The sequence below is a fragment of the Adiantum capillus-veneris genome, chromosome 13 (assembly GCF_014529385.1).
Source record: "Adiantum capillus-veneris isolate H3 chromosome 13, ASM1452938v2, whole genome shotgun sequence".
Classification (NCBI taxonomy): Eukaryota; Viridiplantae; Streptophyta; class Polypodiopsida; order Polypodiales; family Pteridaceae; genus Adiantum; species Adiantum capillus-veneris.
The window spans coordinates 50567806-50591908 of NC_140943.1; the positions used below are offsets into that span (position 1 = coordinate 50567806).

Sequence of the window (24103 nt, forward strand, 5' to 3'; positions counted from 1 at the left end):
AATCTCCTCTAAGGTTAGGGAAGCCCTAACATCTCTCCTCTTGTCTCCCTATCCATTTCCTAAGCTAGCTATCATAAGTGGTGCCATAGAGAGAGCATCAATATACTATTGTTACCATTCTCTTGCAAACATTTCTCTTACCCTACTCATCCCTAAATAAGGATTGTAGCTTCTATATGAGTGCAAGGATATCAAGTTCAATGATCTATCTCATGGTTTGATCAACAAATTGCTGCAATTGGGGTGTCGTCGTCACACTTTTGCTCTAAACGCCTGTAAAATTGGTAAGCATATCTTGGCAGCTTCTCATATTTTGTGCTCATTGGGTTGCTTGTTTTGTTGAGAAAGTTTTTGTGCACCATGATGTCTATTTGCTTGGCTTCTCTCCTTATGTTGTGTGTAAGTAAGTCTTGGGGCTGCATAGATGGAGAAGAGCTCTATATGCATGCCACCTTATGTGTGTAAGTAGTCTATTCTTTTGGGAAAGGAAAGGAGTTGTCAAGTATTTGTGAATTATAGTGTTTTGAGATTTGCTAAGAGGTTGTGTGCTTGATTTTCTTAGAAGTATATGAGCACTAATATGGTGAAGGTCACTCTTTGCATGAGAGTTTGTGCAATGTTCAAAGGGATTGCTTAAGGAGTGTGTGTTGAATGGTTGAAGGGAATTTTGTGTTGAAGCACATAAGGAAGGTGTGAGTGTGTGTGTGTTGTATATGGTTTGTTTTGGTTTCCTTCTTTCTCCATAAAAGAGGGTGGTGCCCCTAAGAAATATGCGTGTGTAGGGTCTCACGGAGTGGTTGTCTGGTGGGAGCCTTGAGTTGAGCCCCATCTCAAAAAATCCGCTCTCAATATTATTTCAATCAAAATACTATTACAATCGAAATAAAGCTCTTTATATACCGTGAAAACGGACTGTTTTGCTCATTCTATTGATCTCTCTTCCCTTTTCTCATCTATAGGTGAGCTTTACAACATCAAAAAAATTATAAAAAAGTCAATTTAAATTTAGTCATATAAGCTTTTTAGTAAAAATTTAGAGCTTTGGATAAATTATTTTTTAAAGGCTTTGGAGTTTTGAGTTATCTGCTCTGTGTGAAGTATATCTTACAGTGGGAGGTAAATTAAGTAAGACAGTTAATGATTACTTGCCTTGTGTAGAGGAAACTTGCACTTGGAGGTGATTTAAGATAGTTAAACTTAGCAGTTATTTGCTTTGTGTTGAACTATGTTCACACTTAGAAGTAACTTTAGTTAGATAGTTAAAATTAAGAGTTACTTGTTGTGTGTTGAACTATGTTCACATCTAAAAGTAAGTTAGGTTAAATTTATCTAATGATTGTCTGTCATGTGTAGAGTAATACTCACACTACAGACAATTTAAGTAGACTAAATAATAATCTCTCTCTTTGTGTAGAGGTATTCTCACACCTAGAAGAGATTTAGAGAAGTAGTGAATTTTGATTGCTTGCTATGTACAAAGTTACACTCACACTTGGAGGTAATTTAGATAGGTTTTTTAAAGATATCTTGCTTTGTGTAGATTTTACTCATACTTGGAAGTTATAGAGATAATTTAAGCGATTTCTTTATCATGTTTTAGGTGTAAAGTGAAAGCTCACACTTGAAAAAAAAAATGATATTTATAAGTTAAAGGGGCTGTAAACATTGATGAATAAAGTAATGTAAATGGTATTAGAGTTTGATTTTAGATGTGTATTTAGTAATTAGTTCTATTTGAGTTTGCAAATTTTAAGAAGATGGTCAAAGGATACGAGTGGAACTACATAGATGAATTGGTCAGTGGAAAGACTACATCAAAGTTGAGGTGTAATACCTGCAGCCATAATTTTAGCGGAAATGTTAACAAAATAAAAGAACATGTGTTCAAAATTCATGGAAACGTTTTAGCTTGCAAATGCCTCCCAAGAGGTATTGAAGAAAAAATTCTTGAGTGGACGCTTAGGGCAAAGAGAGCACATCTTGAGGACAATAAAAAAGGGAGGTCCCAAAATGATGGCTCCATCTATGGCTAGGGACATCGAGATGACACACGAGAATGATCAAAACCCTCACTCGACCCCTGCTTCAGTTCAAGGAGGGTGTCATTAATCCTTTGCTAGGGATTGTAGCTCTAATCCTACCGGAAGCTCTGCTAACATAAGCCTAAGTGAAGCATGGACTGGAGGAGAACCTGCACCAAGTGATCCTACTTTGCATCAGGCATTTGGGAAACAATGGCTGCCTAAACTCCATCTTAAGTGGATGCAAGCATTTGTTGCATGTGGAATTCCTTTTAATGTCATTCAAAATCCTTTCTTCAAAGATGCTTTGATGAGCTTAGCAAAGAAGGGTTTTGTGGTTCCTTTCTCCAAAGAGATCAGATACACGAAATTCTGAATTGTCGATTGAATGACTTGGACCCGCATTGCCTGTCTCTTCTTTGTTAACATGCCCATACCTTGCCTCGTACCATGCCAACTTTCTTCCTAGCTATACTATACGAGCGTGCAGCATGGTTGGGGTCTCTCCTTGACTTGCCAAATCCACGCCTTGGGTTGCAAGCTGCTTAATGAATTTGGATTCTTCGGAAAAAAATGTGTAACCTCTCTTGTGAGGAGGATCCTCTTGATTGGCTTCTCGTGCATGAATCTTCTCAGTTGGGCGTCCTTTTCCAACACCTCTTGTAGTGGGACGATCGTTCCAATCTACTTTGAGCCGCAATACATATTAGCAATAGCATTGTTGCACAAAGTAAATTGCCACTTGATTATTATTTGGTGGCAATCTATACACTTGGATAAATCTTGAAAGGACATTTCTTGCAAGGACAGTGTGTTGCAAATCTGAAACCTTCAAGGGAGCAAAAGCCTTAGCATTTCCACTGACTCAAAATAACGTATTGCGCACAAAGTGATTCGGGCATAGCTATCTACATTGCCTGTAATTCACTGGCTCCCCTTGAAGTTCTAATTTGTCTTCTTGGGACGCAGCCAAAGCGTTGAGATCTCCTTGAGCCACCCAAATCTCTTCCTCTTTGTAAATTTGTTAAGCCAATGCATGATTAAGCAAAGGATCATTAGGTTGCGGTGCATTCTGGTCTGGAGCAATATCTTCCATACCTGAAATAAAAAATAATAAACTTTAATGAGACAGGTCTTAGCACTTAGAAAAGAGAGATGATTTAAAGGATTTCAACGATCCAACTTGAAATACTTTAAAACCTTAACTTGAAGAACTTTAAAGACGTAACTGAAAATACGATTAAAGATGTAGTTTAAAATATCACCACACATTGCACACCATTAATGGCAAAAAAAATTGTTGTTGTTCTAATCATCAATAGGCCTCAATCCAGATTCGATTACAATATGATAGCCAACATTATGGGCTCCATTCAAACAAAGTTTTAAATCCCATATTTTAGGTCTATCTAAGGGTTTGGAGAATCTTTCACTGGCAAGATGTTTGTTTACATTTTGCAAAAACTCGCACTTGAGAACCTCGGATGGCTCTAGAATACATGCAGCCAAGCATCAAAGAATATATGAGAGACTATATAAATCTGATGCTTTGGTGAAAGGAGGAGGATTGGTGCTGATATTTTTAGGAGCAGTCCATGGATAATCTCACTCAAATTGAGCTCTAGTTTAAGGGGTGAGATTTGGCAGCTTGGAAAATGTTGCCAAAGTGTTTGCTGGTGTACTTTGTCCCCAGTCCGCAATGCCAGCATACACTCCTCGCTTGACAAAATGATTACTAGTGTGTAGATCATTGTGAATGAAGTCATGACTATACACAAATTTCATCGTCTGCAGAAGAGCGTTGCAGATCAACAACATGTTGTCTGTGAACTGCTGTACAGTTCCAAATGTGTTTTGAAACTCTCTGATTGCAGGCGTGCTTCCATCATGATGACATGCCTGAATCCACTTCTCAAAGTGACCTCCATTCCAAAGCTTGAAGATCACCATAGGCTTTTTTGCTATAACGAACAAGAGCACATGGCAATATCATGCCACAATGCTGAACACTTGTAGCAGTTGCCTCCTCTAGCACAAATTGTAATGTTGACTTGCTTCCTACCTGGTCCTTGTAGATATTTTTCGCATAGACAGGATCTTTGACGAGAGGATGGGCCACTGAAACTTGTTTCACATTTGCAAAACGTCCCTCACCTAATTGAGGTGCTTGCAAATGAAAGATAGAATGCTCTCCAAGTAAGCGTAGGATAGGAGGACATTTCGTATCATCCAAGTGTACAGCTAAGGACTCAGCACCTGAAGGAGGAGGTACATTCTCTTCTATCCTAGGATGTTTTGAAGATCCTTCGATCTTATCCTTGCTCTTCAATTCTGAATGTAGTTGTGTCACAAGCTGCATTCACTCTTTAATTCCAGGTTTGGTTTTGATTTCTCGATGAACCATACTCTCAAAGCTTCTTGTGACCTGGCCTAATAATTTTTTACTGTGTTATGCATCACTCCATCAGTGCACAGAGCTGGGTCAAATGAAATAAGAAATGCATTGCACAGCTTCAGCCAGCACTGCTCCACAAGTTCAATCACAAAATCATTAAACTTTGCCTGCAGTGGATCAAATGCCTGTCGCAAATGATCGTCTAAAGCTCCATATAGAGACAAAACTAGAGCATCACAAATGATTTGGCGATGCTAACGCATTAACTTTGTCTCTACCATGAGTGAAGCCCGAAAATACGTGAAGCAAATATAAGTAAGGTAACTCTAGAATAGATATAAATTGACATATATGATTGTAAGTAGTTCTAAACAAAAACAAACCACTGATGAAAAACCTTAAAACATATATAATTTCTCCCTGCAGTGCAACGTAGTGGTCCGCAATAGCCAAAGATAAAAAACGTATAATAACAATCTCCTTGCAGTGCGACGTGGAAGTCAGCAGATGTCAGGGACGAAGGATTAATACTATCTAGCCTCTCTCTATAGTGCGACACGGTGGTCAGCAACAACTAGAGATGAGATATTTATTAAATCCAATTAACCTGTAGTGCGATGCAATGGTCAAAGCATTCAGGATTGAAGGATGCAAAATATCTATTCCCTCCCTGCAGTGTGACACGGTGGTCAACAACAACTAGAGATGAAGAATCCATTAAATCCAATATCCCTACAATGCGATGTAATGGTCAGCAACAACCAAGAACGATGGATTTAAAAACCCTAAACCCCTCCCTACAGTGTGACATGGTGGTCAACAACAATCAGAGACGAGGAATCTATTAAATCCAATCTTCTTGTGGTGCGACATGATGGTCAGCACACAGGCAAGAATGAAGGATCTGACAACCCTAAACCCCTCCTTGCAGTGCGACACGGTGATCAGCAACAAACCGAGATGAAGAATCTATTAAATCCAATCTTCTTGCGGTGCGACGTGATGGTCAACAACAGTCAAGAACAAAGGATTAGGCAACCCTAAACTCCTCTCTGCAGTGCGACACGATGGTCAGCAATAGACAAAGACAAAGAATCTATTTTTTTAAATCCAATCTTTCAACAGTGTGATGCAATGGTCAGCAACAACTAAGAAGTTAAGATGTAAGATAGCTAACTCCTCCCTACAATGTGACTCGGTTGTCAGCAACAACCAAGGATGGAAATTCTAATTGTTCAACCTAAGCTACTCTCTACACTGTGACACGATGATCAGTAGCAGTCCAGGACGAAGCGTCTAAAGTCTAAACCCACTTGCAGTGTGTCACGAGGATCAACACAATCAAGGACGGGTGTCTAAACCTGCAGACTAACATTGAGGTGTGAGCAAATGTTAACTGAGTCAACGTCAGTTAATAGAAGTTGCTAAAGACCAAAGACGTATGAATGCACATGGATATCAACATGAAGAAGCAGTAAAGATTGGAGTTACACATTTTTTACGTTTTTCCAAAATGGTCATGTATTGTAAATTCTCGATTTATTTCAAGCCATTGTCATATTTCAATGTGTTACGGGCTCAATGGGAGTTCCAAGCTGTAAAGAACATGTCAATTAGTGTGCCTAGGTAGCAGATTCACTAAGTGGTGGAGCCCTAAAGGCCTTGGGTGTCGGGACATTGCATATTTTTACCCTAGGTACATAAAGCAGTGTGTAAAGGAAATTAGCGTTCTCAATCTCATTTGTTGAGAGCACTCTTTGGTGAGAGCTCTTGAGGTGTGTGGCTATGGATTCCTTGAGTGTCTCCTTGATCATGTAACTTGGTTAACACTAATCAATGCTTAATTCTCTTTCACTATGCCTCTCTCATGCTTCTTATGATTGCCTATGATGCTTAGATTAGCTAGATCTTAACTAATTAGTGGTTAATCTCCCTCTACTCTTGTGTAATTGCCCTCTTTTTCTTGTGTGTGCATGTAGGTTTGATTGGAGTGTAGTGCTCGATAAATCTATGTGTGCTTGTGATTAGTGTGTTGCATGATAGGATTAGTGTTGTGTGCGTCTTGCAATCGTTAGTGTATGTGATTGGGTTGATTAGAGGTGAAGAGAAGTGGATGTGGAGATTGCCCTTCATTGTGGCTTAGCTCCTCCATAGGCCGAAAAGTTCACCTCATAGAGTTAACCATTCGTGTTGCCATGATTAGCTCACTAATCGTGTTTCCATGCCCTAGCCGGGTAGCTCATCCCTCCGGATTGATAATTTTGTTGGTCATTGGAGCTATGCAATGATGGAACCCCCAACGTTTGGCACCGTTTCCGGGGATGATGGCCCACGCTAGTGTAATTGTGGCATAATCGGATGCGTTTCCTCACTAATTTCACTTGTGTGTTTATGTTTTTATGGATTTTGGATGTGTGTGCGTGAAGCAATGTGTTCATTATTCCCTAATTTGTCATCATATATTGCCAATTGTGTGTTTACACACTCTAATTTCACACTAACCCCTTGCTAATTTGACTAATTTTACTAACTTACACACTAATTTGCTATGAAGGATTGGAGCTTTCAACCGTCAATTGATCTTCAATAGAAAGATAATCAAGGTGGTATTCTCAACCTCCCTAGAATCTAAAGATTTTATATTGTGTAGAGATCCCACCATGATGCAATGTATGTTGATGCTATGATGCTATGAAATTTTTGAATTGTTTGTTTTCATGCCGTAGTAATGCCAAAATTTTCCAAATTTGGTGGCGCTTGAAATTGACAAGTTCAATTGTTAATTGGTGATTTTACATTGCTAATTGGGTGCCTAATTGAGTCAATCGATGTTTGAATGGTCAATTGCAAGTGTGTGTGCACTAAAATCAAGTGTGTGTGCATTCTAATAGAGTGTGTGTATACTTAATTTAAAGTGTGTGTGCACTATTTTGCCCATGTTTGTACACCCAAAAATCAATGTGTGCTTAATGATTTTTCAATTGTGATGATTGATTTGTGTTGTAGTCATGCCCAACTAATGATTTGTGAAGTCACATTGCAAATTCGACAAATTTAACCCTTTTGTGTGTGCACCTAAAGATTGGTAAAAATTGCCAATTTTATTAGTGTGTGTGTGTGTGTGTGTGCCTAAAACGAGTTTAATTTGCATGATTGATTCAATTTTTGATTGCATATTTGATGTGTATAATGGTCAATTGCTTCATTTTTTAGCTTAAAATAGGGATTTACACATTTCAACCGTGTCAAATCTTGACCTAATTTTACCGCAAATTTTGTCAGGTTAATTTTACTGCAAATTTTGGGGGTTAATTACGTAGTCTTGATTTTATTGATGAAATTATTTGGCAATTAAATTGATGATATTTTTGTGATTTTATTTGGCTGCACTATTCCCCTATGTGTGGAGAATTTTTAGAAAATTTTTTGGGTATTTTTTGAATAATTTTGGTAATTTTTGGCTAATTTTTGTATTAATATTTGCTTAAATCCATGAAAATTTGATATTTTGCGATCTTTACGAGCTATTTTGAATGTGTGTTTTTGGCTTGATTCCGAGCGCATTTGGGCTTTCATTCGCCAAAATTTAAGCTTTTTGCTATTTTCGAGGGTCGGGTTGACGATTTTGTCAAATTTGGCTTTTTTGGTGAAAATTGTTATTTTTGGTGTGCTTTTGCGTGTCAAAAATGCTCGTTTGTGAATGAAGATGATTTTCAAAGGTTTCTAGAATTTTCCATGAATTTATTGGATTTTTTGGCAATTTTTTAGAGTTTCGGCTAATTTTTGGCATTTTTGGATGTTCAAAAATAAAAAATTAATAAAAGAACCCGGTTCACGCTCGACACCGTGCCTTGCGGCGCATAAAAAAATATTTGGGGACTAGATCTTTACAATCTCTTGCGATAATTTTCGCCGACAATAAAATTCTCTTCTTCTTCTTCGTGAACCCACCCCACACCCTCACTCTCTCTCTAACTTTCTCTCTCCTCCCCCTCTCACTAAAAACCCGATTATTAACCCCCCTCTCTCTCTCTCTCTCTCTCTCTCTCTCTCTCTCTGCCAGCGTGTGCACCATCTCCCTTGCTCTCCTTGTCATTTTCCCACTCACACACACACCCCTTTTGGAGTGTACTTCCTTGCCAAACCCCGTACTGAGCGCTGCCCGTCTGTCGGGTACCCTCTCTCTCTCCTCGCCATGCGCACTCTCTGCCCCTTTGTCTTCATTTTCCCCATACGCGCATTCACACACGCGTCCTCTCACTCTCTCTCCCCTCGTGCTCTGCCTACAACCGCCTACATATCGCGCTCTCTCTCTCTCCTCTGCATCACCGAGCCGTCGCCTTTCTCTCTCTGACCTGTACGCGCCCTGTAAACCTGCTGGTCCATGCCCTCCTTCGCGTTGCAGTCCCGAAATCCACACTCCGCTGTCAGCGCATGTCAACAGCAGTCGGAAGTCCACCGTCAGCGTGCCATGTAAGTGACATGTAAAATATTTTTTTGTTTTTTTGTCAATTTCAATTAATTTTTTTAATAAAAAGCAAAAAATCAAATAAAATTTTACAAAAACAATTAAAAATCATAAAAATAATTTAAAAATCCAATAAATCTTTTTTCAAAAAAAGGATAAAATTTCACATAAAAAACACGTAAAACATCCACAAAAACTATAGAAATTCCATATAAGTCACAGAAAATTCATAAAAATTCCAAAATTGATCAAAAAATCCCAATAAATTAAAAAATTTATAAAACATACAAAAAAATCACAAAAATTTAAACTTTCCCCAAAAAATCGTTAAAAAAATCATACAAAGACCAAAAAATTTAGAAACGTCAAAATTTCACAAAAAAACTAGTAAAAACAAAGTCGTCAAAAGTGTCAAAAAAGCCAGAAAGAATTCGAACAATCGAAAAAAGCTGAAATCGACCAACTCAAAGCCGTTTGAGGGGCAGATAAAATTCAGAAATTGATAAGTGCAAGCAATTCCATTGCAAATTAGCTTCTAATTGAACGAACAAAGCACAAATCACGGTGGATAGTAGATTAGACTATTTAGGGCCTAGATCAATTCTGAAACTTTCGAGCTAGAGCTAGAGTTAATCAACTCTTGTGAGATTGAAGAGCAATCAACTGCAAAAGTGCTTTGACATAAGCAGTTTTATCAAAACTTGAGTAGGACAAATTCTGCTAATCGATACCGCTAGGAGAGAGTTTTTACAGAACAAGCCAACATGGACCCAAATCGAGCTGTGAGTTCAAGTACAATCGAGAAAGCCAATAGCATTGACAACACAAGTACAACTGCAACAGAGCAGATTTGACAACTATATGGCTACAATGGAGATAAAGTCTTATATGTAGATTCAGAAGGCCATAGATACTTGGTGAGCAGTAAAAGCAGCACAGGAGCCAAAATCCTATTGATCAGAGTAAAGCAAGATTCAGAGAACTCCCAGAAGTTCACAGACTTCAGTGGAGCCAGGTATTGCAAGCTCAAAGATGAAGCGTAGATAGAAGTTCAAAAAATCAACCCAAACCTAGAAATATACACAAGCCAGCAAAACATACAGTTGGTGCATATGCAATCAGGGTCATTGTACATGGACTACAGTGGTAAGATCTATAGTCAAGAGCCAAAAATTGCAAGATCCAATAGATCAACCAATAGAAGCCAATCTAATTGGGGAACCAAGCCAAAGACGGTACAAAGGTCAAGACGGAGCAATCTACAACTTGATGCTTACTGTTCTGAAAGTAGATGCCGACAACTTGGCAAGCACAAAAACAGAAACTCCTCTTCAAGAGCTTGACATGACAGAACCAAATGAAATACCACCATTCATGGCGTATTGCTCAGATTGTGGACGAAAAGGTGGACATTTTTTTGAAGATTGTCCAAGAAATCCAGACAACATGGACACATCAACTTCCAATCAAGGCACATAGCAAATTGGAAATGTGAATCTCGATGTAAGTGCATTTAACTCGTCACTTTTAATGCAATCAGATGATTCTGCATTACCATTAGAAGCACCAGTAAAAGCACTGCAAATTCAAAATCAGCATAAAGATGCACAGGTACGTGAAAATCTTAAAATTGATTCTTTGAACAACAAATTCTTGCATGAATTTGATAAAGGTGTCCTGATATCACAGATTGTAGAAAAAATTGTTAGGTTTGCAAATGATTTTGCATCAACTACCACAAGTGTGCAATCATTCACGAGTCTAAGGGACACATCAAACAGAATGATATTAGCTTTGTATGGTACACATAATTCATATGCACACTATGTAGACCGAAAAAGGCAACTGTATAAAAAGGATCAACCAGTGTTTGAACGACCCACATACCAGCTCATAGAAGTACTTCCAGTGATAGATTAGAAAGGATGGTTCATTTTAGAGGAAAGAATCTATTATAGCCTATCCTCTCTAGAGCTGAAGGATATTACCCGAGTGAACCCAAAAATCTGTTCAGAGCCAAACTCTCCTCCATTGAAAATCAAACTTCGATGTTGTGACCAAGCGAGCATATACCTTGACCAAAACAGTCGTAGATATAGACAAGAGTCTAGAATCTATGATGCCTTGGGTCCCGAAACCACAGAAGCTTATATCATAGGAGATCCATGGGATAGGCTATATCATGGAAAAGATAATGCTATCTACAGCTTGACTTGGGGAATAATTTGTCATGTTTCACGGAGATATATAGGAAACTATGCAGAAGGTTTACAGATTCCAAACATCAACATTGCTAACCAAAGTGTATCTTCAAAGTCCCAAAAGGTGAGACTAAACCAGAGCCAAACAATTTGAACTCTTACAATGAAGCAGGCTATAGTGATCACCAAATCCATCAAGCTCAGCTTATGCACCAGGAAATGCTACACCAGTTAGAAGCCCTAGAGCCTTTAGCCAACAGACCCTTCAAGGCAGAAACCATTTAAAGATCATATGGTTGTTGGAAGTTTCCAATTGACCCAGATTCCCTCCAGAATCTACAGACAAATGCTTATATGAAGATTATCAGGGACAAAAGTTTCAGCTGATCTCCATAAATCAAAGTAGCCGACAAATCCAATAGTGTTCAAACAGTTACATGTGACCAAGCTCACATATGCATATCAAGATGCACATGGTAACGAATATCAACAAGGTCATGATCTTGTACAAACCCCTATGAATGGTAAGATTGAAGTCAAAGACTATCTGAAGATGGTGAAAATCCTCAAGCTGCCAGAACAGGTGACAGAAAAGTCAAAATCAATGGGAGCTAAAGTCTAGAAATCTACACAAAGGTCACCACCGAAATCTCCTCCAAAGAGACAGATTCTGCTAGACAGTACAATGGATCTTCTAAGATCAAAGGTTACTCAGATGCAGGTAGACAATGCTCAACAATTGCAAAAAGGTGAAGTATTACAGCCAATGGAGTCAACATTAATTGAAGCAGGTGGTCAAAGCAAAGAAAATGCAGATAAAGTCCAACCAAAGGACGCTGCCACGACAAAAGCATTCAATTCAGACACGAATCCTGAGACGATCTAGTGTAACATTGTTGGTGAGAACAAAGAGAATCTGTCAAGAGAAGTAAAGCTAGATTTTCAGTTAGATAAGAACCTCATGTCTTTTTGCACTTGGAAAAGATGTGGCCAACCACAACTGGAAGATACTCCTAAATTTGTGACCATATCAGGAGACAAAGGAGCAGAATGTTGGGGAGTCATCTCCACCATCATTGAAGTAAGTTCACAGATCATCATAGCTCAATTCCATGTGATCATAGAAAAAGACATGCCAGATGACATCATAATGGGAAGGCCAATGGCCCAGAAGATGTTAGAGATACAGAATATAAACATGATGCAGTCATCACAGACAACAAAGAATGAAGACCAAGACTGGTCACCCGTGGACGACAGCACAAAGTCCTCAAGTATAATTAAAGTGGAGACTTATATCAAAGCAGATCTTATTAAAGATGATTCATCGCCATCGAAAAGAACTGCAAAAGAGCTTAAAGAAAATCAGGTAATAGCAAGTGCAGATCAAACAGAGCAAAGAGCAACCATGAAAGATATTGAGCAGAGAATGCCATCAAAGCAAGAGATAAAGAAGAACAAGGTTGCAGACAACCAGGAAGCAATAGGAAGTCCAAAGATCAATCAGACATTGCTAGCTAAATCAACTAATGAAAGTCAGAATGGAAAACACTCAAGCTACCCTCCATAGAGACACATTTAGATCAAGATGAGACCATGGCAAAAGCAGGACAAATATCTTCAATAGAGCCTCCAATGAGAATAGTTATAGTTCTCAGTAGTACATAAGGAGCGAGTGTCAAATGCATTGCTCTACTGGATAACAAAGCAAAGTATAATATGGTTTCAGACAACATCCAGAGCATTCTAGAGATTACTCAGGACAAGCCAGGTAACAGAGAAATCATGGGTAAGGCTACAAGTAAAAAAGAAATGGTTGTTACCCTTAGCATCCAACAACATGAAGATCAAGTAAAATTTCAAGTGAAACCTTCAAAGGAAATGCTTGCAGATGTCATCGTTGGACATCAATGGTTAGATCAACACAAGGCCTACAAAGAAGATACAATGCTAATACTCTCTTTTCCAAGAGGTAGAAACCAACAGTTACAGATGCCGTTAATGCTAAATTCAAAGTTGAAGAGGTCACAAGAATCAAGGACAAATCTTGTAAACAAGGTAAAGCTAAGGTGGAACCTCCACCGACTAGCAAAGGAGGTGTGACAGCATATGCCTCTACATCAAAGAATCATCATGGATCAGCTTCTTCTAGCAAGTCAGGCTTTCAAAACTTCAAGTCAATTGCTGACCCAATTGAAACCTCTAAGGAGACACCCAGAAAAGCAAAGATATTTCAGCCAAAGTACTCAAGAAAGCAAAGGAAAGTAAAGCAAGTGTTTGTTCAGAGCAATTTAGTCCATGTCAACGATCCGGTTTGGATTAAAGATGAGAAATCAACACAAAAAGACAAACACATGGGATGGATAGAATCACCAATGGAGCTTTAAAAATCAGGAGTACTATGGAGGTAACAGACAGATATGGGTACAAAAACCGCAGGTTAGAATATGTGAAGTAATGTCAAGTCCCTCCCAAGAAAGAAGTCCCACAAGGTATCAACTTCGACAATATCCTGGGATACCTAAGGAGCACGTATACAACAAAACCACATCGAAATATGCTAAAGTCAACCACAACTTTCAAGAGGATACAGAACAAAGATGGATCTCAAAGAATCTTCCTCTTGGACAAGGATTGTACACAGGGTATACAAAGATTTGGTTACCAGTCAACCACAAGCCAATTGCAACTACACCATACTTGCATGAAGATATCAAGAAATCAACAAGACCTAAATCTCAACAAAGTCAATAGAGGAGTTACAAAGTTCCTCAAAAGATTTGGATTCCTAAGTCTTCCAATGCTCCTGGTCAAAAGCCAAATGCCGATACAGAGACCTACAACAACATCAAAGACTCCTATCAAGCCCTAATTGGAGAATCAAACAGATAATGGAGTCTTCACACCTCTTTTTGAGGATTCAAGCTTACTTTTACCTGAAGAAATGTTTGTAGTAAGCTCAAGAATGTAAAAAGTCAAGTCGCCAGCGTACAAAACACTCTTTGGCATAGTCAGAGTCGGGCTGCTGAGCCTTAAAATGAGCAAAGCATTAGTCCCAAACCTTCAAGTCATATTAAACTCTGTGCTAAGAGTCATAATTATTAGGCTTACATCGCCCAAGTTGGAAGAGTTGAGCATATCTAAATCGTGTCGCTTATGCTGGATGAGATGAGCGAAGTCTATTAACTTACAATTGGTGGAGTGTCGTAGAGTCTAACACTCATGCACAGTGCACAGTAGGATGAGAGAACATATCCTCGTCATCAAAAACCATTCTTAAAGGGGTGCCAGTTTGCAAAGCCATGTCATATGCTTTTATAGCTACACCATCTTTCTGAAGAACCCTCAAAATATTTCTTGCACAGCATGTTGTTTTCCATGAATTTTTGTGTATGCATAAATAGGATGTCCCATCATCAGACATATGAATTAGACACTTTTTTTGCTACCACCTATGCACCTTGAGTGGACTACAACAGGCAACAAACCAATGTCATGCTAACCGACAAGTTATGCATTGGGGTCAATACTGAGCGAATAGGAAGCTTGGGGATTGCCCAACACTTCCTATCGCTTGGTGTTGACCTTGGTGTTAAAGCCGTTACAAGTGCCAGCAAAGACCTTGGGGCATGACAACCGACAACAGAAAGACAAGTCATGCAATAAGTCAATACTGGGCGAATAGGAATCTTGGGGATTTCCCAACACTTCCTATCACTTGGTGTTGACCTTAATGTTAAATCCATTACAAGCGACCACAAAGACCTCGGGGAATGATAACCGACAATGAAAAAACATGTCATACAGTGAAGTCAATACGGGGCGAATAGGAAGCTTGGGGACTGCCCAACACTCCCCATCTCTTGGTGTTGACCTAGGTGTAACCGACGATGAAGACCATGGTGAGAGATTACAAAAATAACGTTGAGTCACTACGGGGCGAATAGGAAGCTTGGGGACTACCCAACGTTCCCTCTCGCTTGGTACTAACCTTGTGGTTAAAATCATTACATGCGATAGTGGAGTTAAAACCGAGCGAATAGGAGACTTGCTTGGTGCTGATCTACATTGTTTAATTCTATATCTATCAGCAAATAATCCCTTTAGTACTTTATTAATATTTCCCATGCTAATAAGTACTCCAATAATGCGCGTATCGCAAAGGCACTTTTCTCCCACTGGGTTTTTTTCCTTTGGTCATCCAGGTATTAGACCCTTATCTAGAACCTCATCATTCTACTTCTCTTGTACATACTTTTCATAAATAAACAAAAGCCTTCTGATTATGCTATTACAACGGACAAATGCAACATCATCTCTCACATCAAACATATTTGGACCAATGAAGATGCTGCACCAAATTGACCTCATCAACAAATTCAACGACAAATGAAGACAATCGGTCCATCAACAACCAATCAAAGACCTTCCCTTGCCTCCACGGACACTTTTCAACAGTGCTCGAGGACGGGCACTAAAATCGGAAGGGGAGAATGTTAACTGAGTCAATGTCAAATAACAGAAGCCGCTAAAGACCAAAGACAAACGAATGCACATCGAAGATCAACATGAAGAAGTAGTAAATATTGGAGTCACACATTTTTCACGTTTTCCCAAAATGGTCACATATTATAAATTCTCGATTTATTTCAAGCCATTGTAATATTTTAATGTGTTACGGTCTCAATGGGAGTTCCAAGCTGTAAAGAACAGGTCAATTAGTGTGCCTAGGTAGCAGATTCAGTAAGTGGTGGAGCCGTAAAGGCCTTGGGCGCTCGGACATTGCATATTTTTACCCTACGTACATAAGGCAGTGTGTAAAGGAAATTAGGGTTCTTAAGCTCATTCGTTGAGAGCACTCTTTGGTGAGAGCTCTTGAGGTGTGTGACTATGGAGTCCTTGAACTTCTCCTTGCTCATGTGACTTGGTTAACACTAATCAATGCTTAATTATCTTTCATTTGTCTCTCTCATGCTTCTTATGAGTGCCTATGATGCTTAGATTAGCTAGATCTTAAATAATTAGTGGTTAATCCCTATGTAATCTTGTGTGATTACCTTCTTTTACTTGTGTATGCATGTAGGTTTGATTGGAGTGTGGTGTTCGATAGATCTATGTGTGTGTGCTTGCGATTAGTGTGTTGCATGATAGGATTAGTGTTGTGTGCGTCTTGCAATCGTTAGTGTGTGATTGGGTTGATTAGAGGTGAAGATAAGTGGATGTGGAGATCGCCCTTCATTGTGGCTTAGCTCCTCCATAGGCCGAGAAGCTCACCTCATTGAGTTAACCATTCGTATTGCCATGATTATCTCACTAATCGTGTGAGTGTTTCCATGCCCTAACCGGGTAGCTCATCCCTCTAGATTGGTAATTTTGTTGGTCATTGGAGCTATGCAACGACTGAGCCCCCAAAAACAAAGCTCCACAACAACAGTGTTAGCAAAAAACAAGATGTAAACTAACATTGAGGTGCGAGAAAAGCTCCACAACAACAAAGTTAGCAAATAAAATTCACCAAAAAAACATAAAAAATTAGAAGAAAAATTACTTGCTCTGCTCTACTCGACTCGGCTCTATTCGACTCTGCTATGCTCTGTCACTGCTCTCTCTCTCTCTCTCTCTCTCTCTCTCTCTCTCTCTCTCTCTCTCTCTCTCTCTCTCTCTCTCTCTCTCTCTCTCTCTCTCTCTAGTGATTCTCTCTCTAGCACGACAGTTCGAACGAACTGTCGCGGCGTATTTTTTTATAAGGCAAACATTATTTCGATCAAATTATAGTTCGATCAAAATAAGGTTTATTCAAAAATATGCGTATAATACGGGTATACAGCGTATATAACCAAAATATACATACAAGTTTTGATATACGAGCGTATAACTTTAACTTAGCCAATCATGAGACTTAATACCACTAAGATTGTCATCTCTAGTAAAAGCTATTTTCAAACATCGCATGCACCTAGTAGGAGTCTTGAATGAATATATGGTTTTATTCACTTGTTGCTCCTTTGCATGACTCAAAACCCATAGAGTTTTTGGAACAGCATACTATCCATTGGACTTAAGTCAAGCACACATCTCTGGAATTCGTCCCTCAGCCTGGAGGTTGGGTTTTTGGGTATATCCCTTTTTCTAGTAATGGTCTTCCTTAGGATTTCGCCCACATGCTTGAAAATATGCATTGGTTCGAGAAATGATTGAGAAGTAAGTTACTCCAATATGGGAGGTCATGAAAAATAGAGAGTCTTTTCATGCTAGGTGGCAAGAAATCTCCCATCTCTTGCCACATGTTCTTCCAATCACTTGCCTTCAATGGATGCATGTCGTATTTGTATATATTTGGTCCACATAGCTCATGTTCTTCTCACTCAGTTCTTCCATGCTCCTTGTAAACTATCTTGCCCAAGTAATCAGAGTGATGGAAGCCAAGTCAAGGACCACATAGTGGACATGCATGATTTCTCGAGTAGCTCGAACCTTAAAAGCATAGATAAGAAAAATAAAGCTTCAAGCACTGACCAAGCATGAAGTATGTAATGCATATAGGTCAAGGTTTCAAAGTGCTTACTTGAACACTCACAAAGCCTCGCCAATTGTGCATGGTCCACATGAGAATGCCTTGCATATGGGCATGTCATCCTCTCATCAGTTGTGACATACCAACCACATCAATCCTTGTCAACAAGATTTGAAGCTCTTCTACAAGTGGTGAAAGATAGACATCCATGTTCTTTGCCTTGTACTTCCCTAGGACAATGATTGAATACGCATCGGTATACACGTTTGTACATGCATCCGTATACACAGTGGTATACACAACGGAATTTTAAATTTTTATTTTTATTCAAATTGAAACTCCCTCCAATCTTATCAATGCATATAGTGACGCAATCCAACGACGTCGAAAATCTGGCATCCGTAATCAATTGATTTCTTGTAGTGTCCCCTTCCGTGGCACATTTTGTGAGTGGCTTTAGTCTGCACTCAGTGGCCCCAAGGCAACATCCTAGAGCTCATCATGCCAGGCTGTGGCACTTTCTAGGTCCACCTTTTAGACCAGGGCTGTTTTGAGTCTCTCTACAATTGCTACCCTGGAGGTGGAGCCTTATTATACCAAATTCATTGGCTACGAAGATTGGGTTGCCACGCTTTACAGATATACACCCATGCTGATACCATTTTTCGAACAAATTTTAACCTCAATATCCCATGACAATGTGGTTTTTCGGTAGCACTTGGTGGTTGTTGGCCTCCTTGATCAATATCTCAAGTGCCATGCTTTTGGGCACATGGTGAGAACTTTCCCCGTCCACCCATTTCCTCGATTTGAGATCCGGTACTTGCCACCTTCTTAGCGAGTTGCAGGGAGGGTTGGCAAAGAGCTACTCACCCTCATACTTTTTGGTGACCACAACCTCCTACGACACCACCTCCACCACCTTGGCAGGCTAACTGTCCAATCGTTTCTTAGGTTCAGCTATTCCACCAACTCATGCACTACAAGACATACCCTCTACCTCCCGGTATCCATCCCCAACTATGGAGGTTGACTTTCCACCTTTGCTATCCTTATCCAAATCTCATCCACTTTAGCCTCCACCCATTGAAGCCCAAGCACCACCACCCTCTATCTCCACACCACCTCTTTTGTGTGCCCCATCACCACCTCACGGTCCTCAATCCTTACTAGCTAGTGCTCCAATAGCTTGGAAGTTCACAAGGTTTGAGCATAGTGGTGATGGCATGTATCCTTTATTGGTATGGTTGTACACTTTATGGTGTGCACAAAAAGTGCGCTTTGTACCAGGCAGCAAGCAGAGTCATATGCTCTCTTTCACCCTACCTTTGTTGGCACAAAAACTTAGATAGGGGCTTCCATTGTAGCGTTTTTTTTTTTTTTTTGCCATACTTTGCAACCATCCACGCTTTGGCAGGTTGCATTCCATCATGCATTTCCAATGACAACCACACAAAAAGTGTGGGGACCATGTAGTGGCTACATACAATGGATAATTACTGTTTGCCCTTGATTCTGTCTGTAGACGATACTACACCGACTCCTCACACAATGCAAGTATGGTCAAAGCCTTCAACTAGTAGCATGCTTTGATGCTTTACAAACTAGATCTCAAGGGGAACCCAAGTATTGGATATTTCATTGGAAAGTTGAACAAAAAGACTATTGCCATCTACCACAAGAAGCTCTCTCGATCACCTAATCTCCCCATGCATGCAACAATAGTTCTATCAAGTGTGGTGGCTTATATCCATTGTACTCATGATTTGACAACAAATAGAAAGCCATCATGGTAATTAATTGTAGCAAAATCAACTTCTCTAACAATCTTCTAACTTCTATTTGTTTAAAACATCAATTAATGCTTCAAACAAGCTATTAGCTTTTGTTCCTCTCTCTCTCTCTCATGTCTAATATGCTTGAAAAATTTAGTTCTTGCTTGCTATTGGGACTTGTCCATACCTTGAGTTGATATCACTTTTAAGTGAGCTTAAATACCTCATTGAAATAAACATGTTTTCTAGTATATGAACATACATGTTAGTATGTAAGCTTGCCAATTACTTTTTCAAATTTTCACAATTTTTTTGAACAATTTTTTCATTTTAAATCTTCTATGGTTTTTGCATGCTTTTAGGAAACAAAAATCTTAATCCATTCTTGCTTATCCTCACACACATTTTTACACACCCACTCACATCCACGCACGCACGCACGCACACACACACACACTTTGAGCATTTGGAATCACTCATTCGTGCACATGTCATTTTCCTCTTGCACTTACGCAAACACCATTTACACTTCCACTCTCGCACATGCATTGACTTGATTTCAACATTTGAGCCCACGACTTGCCCAATGAAAGCTTCATATTTCAGATAAACTATCCATTTGCCCTCAAAATATGTTACCTAGAATTGTACTATTAACGGGGGTAGGTCCATGCCTCCTTTGAAACCCAGTCTCTTATTGGCTCCTTTAACCGACACTCTCTCTCTCTCTCTCTCTCTCTCTCTCTCTCTCTCTCTCTCTCTCTCTCTCAGAACCTCTCCCTCTTCGTGATAATGTTCAATTCCCCATTTCTCTCGGCCTTTTATAAGGCTGGGTTCAGACGACACGACGGAAGAAAACTTAAAAAGAGCGTGAGTGCGCCTCTTCATGGGGCCAAAAGTTTGAGTCCCATTTTTGGACCCGTTGCAAAACGAGGGTAATCTGCCGCCATGATTTTTTCACAAAAAAAACTCACCTTTGACGTTGCTTTTCAGCTTCCTCAGCAGCCAATGTGATTTATTGCTTTTCACAAAAAAAACTTACCTTTGACGTTGATTTTCAGCTTCCTCAGCAGCCAATGAATGGTAGCGTACTGGCAAGGCATCAGCCAATCACCTGCGTCGAACTTTGTCTCGGCGGCTTTTCTGTTGAAAAGGGGGTGTCGTCGAAAAGCAAAGCAGAGAGAAACTTTATAAACAAGGCGTCCAAGTGGTGGATTGGCGGGAGTTTTTCTTGACATGGCAGCACAGGATATGGACGCTGTGGATTTGGAGCCAGATGTGGAAGACGATCTCCTGAATGCGATGGAGGAAGAAGGAGAGGCAGTGCCAGCCCCAAAGCTCAAGTCCGCCATCACCTGTGGCGCATTGGGCGCCTTTAAGAAGACCAAGGGTCGAGGGATTCGTAACAGAGCCGATGCAGAACGCTCCAACAGGTTCGCTGGCAAGGGGTTTGAATCTCTTTATTCAGATGGTGGCCCTGGGCCTCAAAAATCTATCGCGGGTTGGATAATTTAGGTCACCGGAGTACATCGCCAAACTGCATATGTGAAGGGTTATGCCTTTATAGAGTATGGGAAGAAGCAGGAAGCACAAGCTGCAATCAATCAGATGAATGGGGCAAAGCTTCTAACAGAGACGGTTGCTGTGGATTGGGTTGTTAGCAGTGGGCCTCTTCTACGTCCCAATGTAAGAAAAAGGTCTCCTCCAAGACATCGCTCGCGAAGCCCATCTAGACGACGCTATTAAACAGATGGTGCAGTGCAAGGTTGTATGTTGCAATGGATGGCAACTCCTAGCTAGGTATTTATTTGAATGGTTCTTGAAGACTAAAGATGGCTTGGAGGAGGATTAGCTATGTCGTTTACGACAATGACACTTGATGAGGCATCGACGCACTTCAAGCCACTTGGCTTTTGGTTTTTGGAACAATTCTCCTGTTACTTTCACCTTGTGTGCACTTGGTGCTTCCGCTTTTATGTTCATTTGCTTTTTCATAGTGAAATCAAGATACATTAACTTGCTAGAGAGAGAGAGAGAGAGAGTGAGTGAGTGTACTTGGATATCTTCGAAGTTTACCCTTGGTCCAGTGTTCGTAAAAAATGTGTCTCAGCTTAATCTCGTGCCGTTTTCAATTTCAAAAATGCCGGTCGAGAGCAAGGGGAAAGGGAGAAATTCCGCCCCAAAATAGAGAAAAATAGTGTATAAACCCACAAAATAAACCTAATTTTTCTAAAATTTCCTCTTGGCAAATTCAAGGAAAGGTATTTTGTATGTTTGGAAAAATGATTTTTTCCGAACACTGCCTTGGTCATTCTTTACTCCATGGCGGCTACCACACTTGCTTCAGGGCCCAGGCAGTCTTGAAACGACCACTTGATATCATCTAGGCCAAAACCTTGTTGGGTGTATGGTGGGCCTGTCTCCCCCCCGCGGCAGAGTGGCTTTAAAGTTTAGTCTGCACTCGGTGGCCCTGAGGGCAACATCCTGGAGCTCATCTAGGTCCACCTTTTAGACGAGGACTGTTTTGAGTCTCTCTACAATTGCTATCCTGGACCCGGTTGTTGGTTTTAGAGCATTTTTCAAACACAGTTTAACCTCAAAATCCCACGACAATGTGGTTTGTCTGCATGACTTGGTGGTTGTTGGCAGCTTCGATCAATATCTCAAGTGCCATGCTTTTGGGCACATGGTGAGAAATTGCTCCATCCACCCACCTCGTCGATCTGAGCTCCGGCTTAGGTAGTTGCGGAGTTTTGCTACTTGCCCTCATACTTTTTGCCTCCTACGGCACCACCTCCACCACCTTGGCAAGCTATCTCCCCAGTAGGTTCTTAGGTTTCAACTATTCAACAAGATCATGCATTACAAGACATACCCTCTACCTCCCAGTATCCATCCCCAGCTTTACAGGCACCTAGACCCACCAAAATAGTTGATGCCTTGCACTTTGCTATGGAGGCTCCTCTGTTGGGGTTAAGGCCTATGTGCCTTGACCGGTCGCCCAGGTCATGGGCGCCCGCCCACTGTTACCCTATACTTATAGTGAGTATACTGTATAGGGGGAGCTGCCACTTCACAGTCTCCCCACCCACATCGTGTGCGTGTCTCCTTCTCTCTCTCACTCTCCGTCTGTGGTGCTCCCCGATCCCCTTCAATTGGTATCAGAGCAGGAGTGGCGTCGGAGCTTGAGCTATGGCGATGCGAGCTATGGAGCTTGTGAGCTCAGGAGCTTGCTGATTTGCTGCAGATTTGAGTGCAAGAGCAAGGCGGTGCTCTTCTATGAGAAGAGCTTACAAGGCTAAGGTACTGTGCCTTCATCCTCTGGACAACCCGGCAGCGTGCTCAGCCCAAGGCGGTGACCAACAGGCAGCCCACAGGTGCCCCATATGGGTGTATGGGCAGCCAGGTGTGGGTAACCTAAGTAGTGGTTCTCAGGAGGCCAGCAACAGCGGCCAGCTAGCAAGCAAGACAGGTGGGCTGCAAGGTGGCCATAGCGGGTTGCATACACTCTCTCCAATGCGCTACAAGGCTGCATAACGGGCTGCTTGAGTGTGCCTTGAGCTGTTGTAGTGGACATTGAGCATGGCAATGCTTTAACAGGCATGCATGCTACTGTGTGGTGGTTCTACGAAGCACAAATTTCACTCACGGGCTCTTGCAGCTGGAAACAGGCATGTATGCTACTGTGTGGCAGTTCTACTGAGCACGAATTTCACTCACGGGCTTCTGCAGCTAGAGTGCAAAGGTTGCAAGTGATCAGGGCTGTGAAATTGCGCAGGGCAATGCTCTAGTTAGCATGTATGCTAAGTGAGGGGGCTATTTTGTGAACTACTGCAGACTGACATTGCGCAGGGCAATGATCATGTGAAGCAAGCTCAGAGCGTGCTGTTTGCAGGATAATCACAAGGAAGATACACACACACACACATTCGTTCTTTTTGCAGGTTTGCAGGCTTGGAAAACTTATCCTCCTAAGGTTCCACAAGGATCATGCATTCCCACACCCGAAGTCATTGTTGACAAGGGAAAACAAATCCGTGACGAGATTGCTTGACAAGACGATGTATTTGCATGCGCGAGAGGACTTCTGCAGGTTGCGAACGTGCTATATATGCATTGATTACGGATACAGGTATACAGGTTTCCACTTTGTGTCGAGAGAGCTCCTCGTGTGGGAGTGAGCTTCATTGCCATAGATTTGGCTTATGTATGCCATATGTGGATTTGTGCATGTGATGCCTCGTTGTCGGTCAGTGTGTGGAGTTATTTGTGATCGGTTTTGTGCATAGTTTATGTGCATGTAATTTGAGCTCAGGTGGGAGCTTGGTTTTACGGTTACATTGTCTCGAGGAGAGCAACTTATGCATAAAGTTGATGTGCAGTGTGGACACAGATTCACAGAGGTTTTATGCATGTATTTGAGTGCAGTTTGATGCACATATGCACATGGTCTTGAGCAGGCATTAGTTGATGCAATCGGGATTGTGATTGTAGGTGGCACTCAGGGGTTACGTGCGGTATTCTCTGCAGGTGGGAGTTGTGCGTGTGTATGCATCGATACCGCACAGTGTGGGCTTGGTGATTAGCTCACAGATTGCAGTGTGATACTAGAGCAGGCGAGGCTTGTATTGACATTGCGGGCTCTCTACTTTGGAGTGTGTCTCACAGGCTTTACATTGTGTTTCTAGCCATATTTGTAGACAGTTTCCAGGTGTTGTTGGTGAGGTGG

General features: G+C 40.8%; 1 pseudogene; it reads left to right on the forward strand.

The window, feature by feature from the left end:
• Positions 1-20570: 20570 nt before the first annotated feature.
• Positions 20571-21455, forward strand: LOC147443971 (RNA-binding protein Y14A pseudogene; annotated as a pseudogene).
• Positions 21456-24103: the final 2648 nt, after the last annotated feature.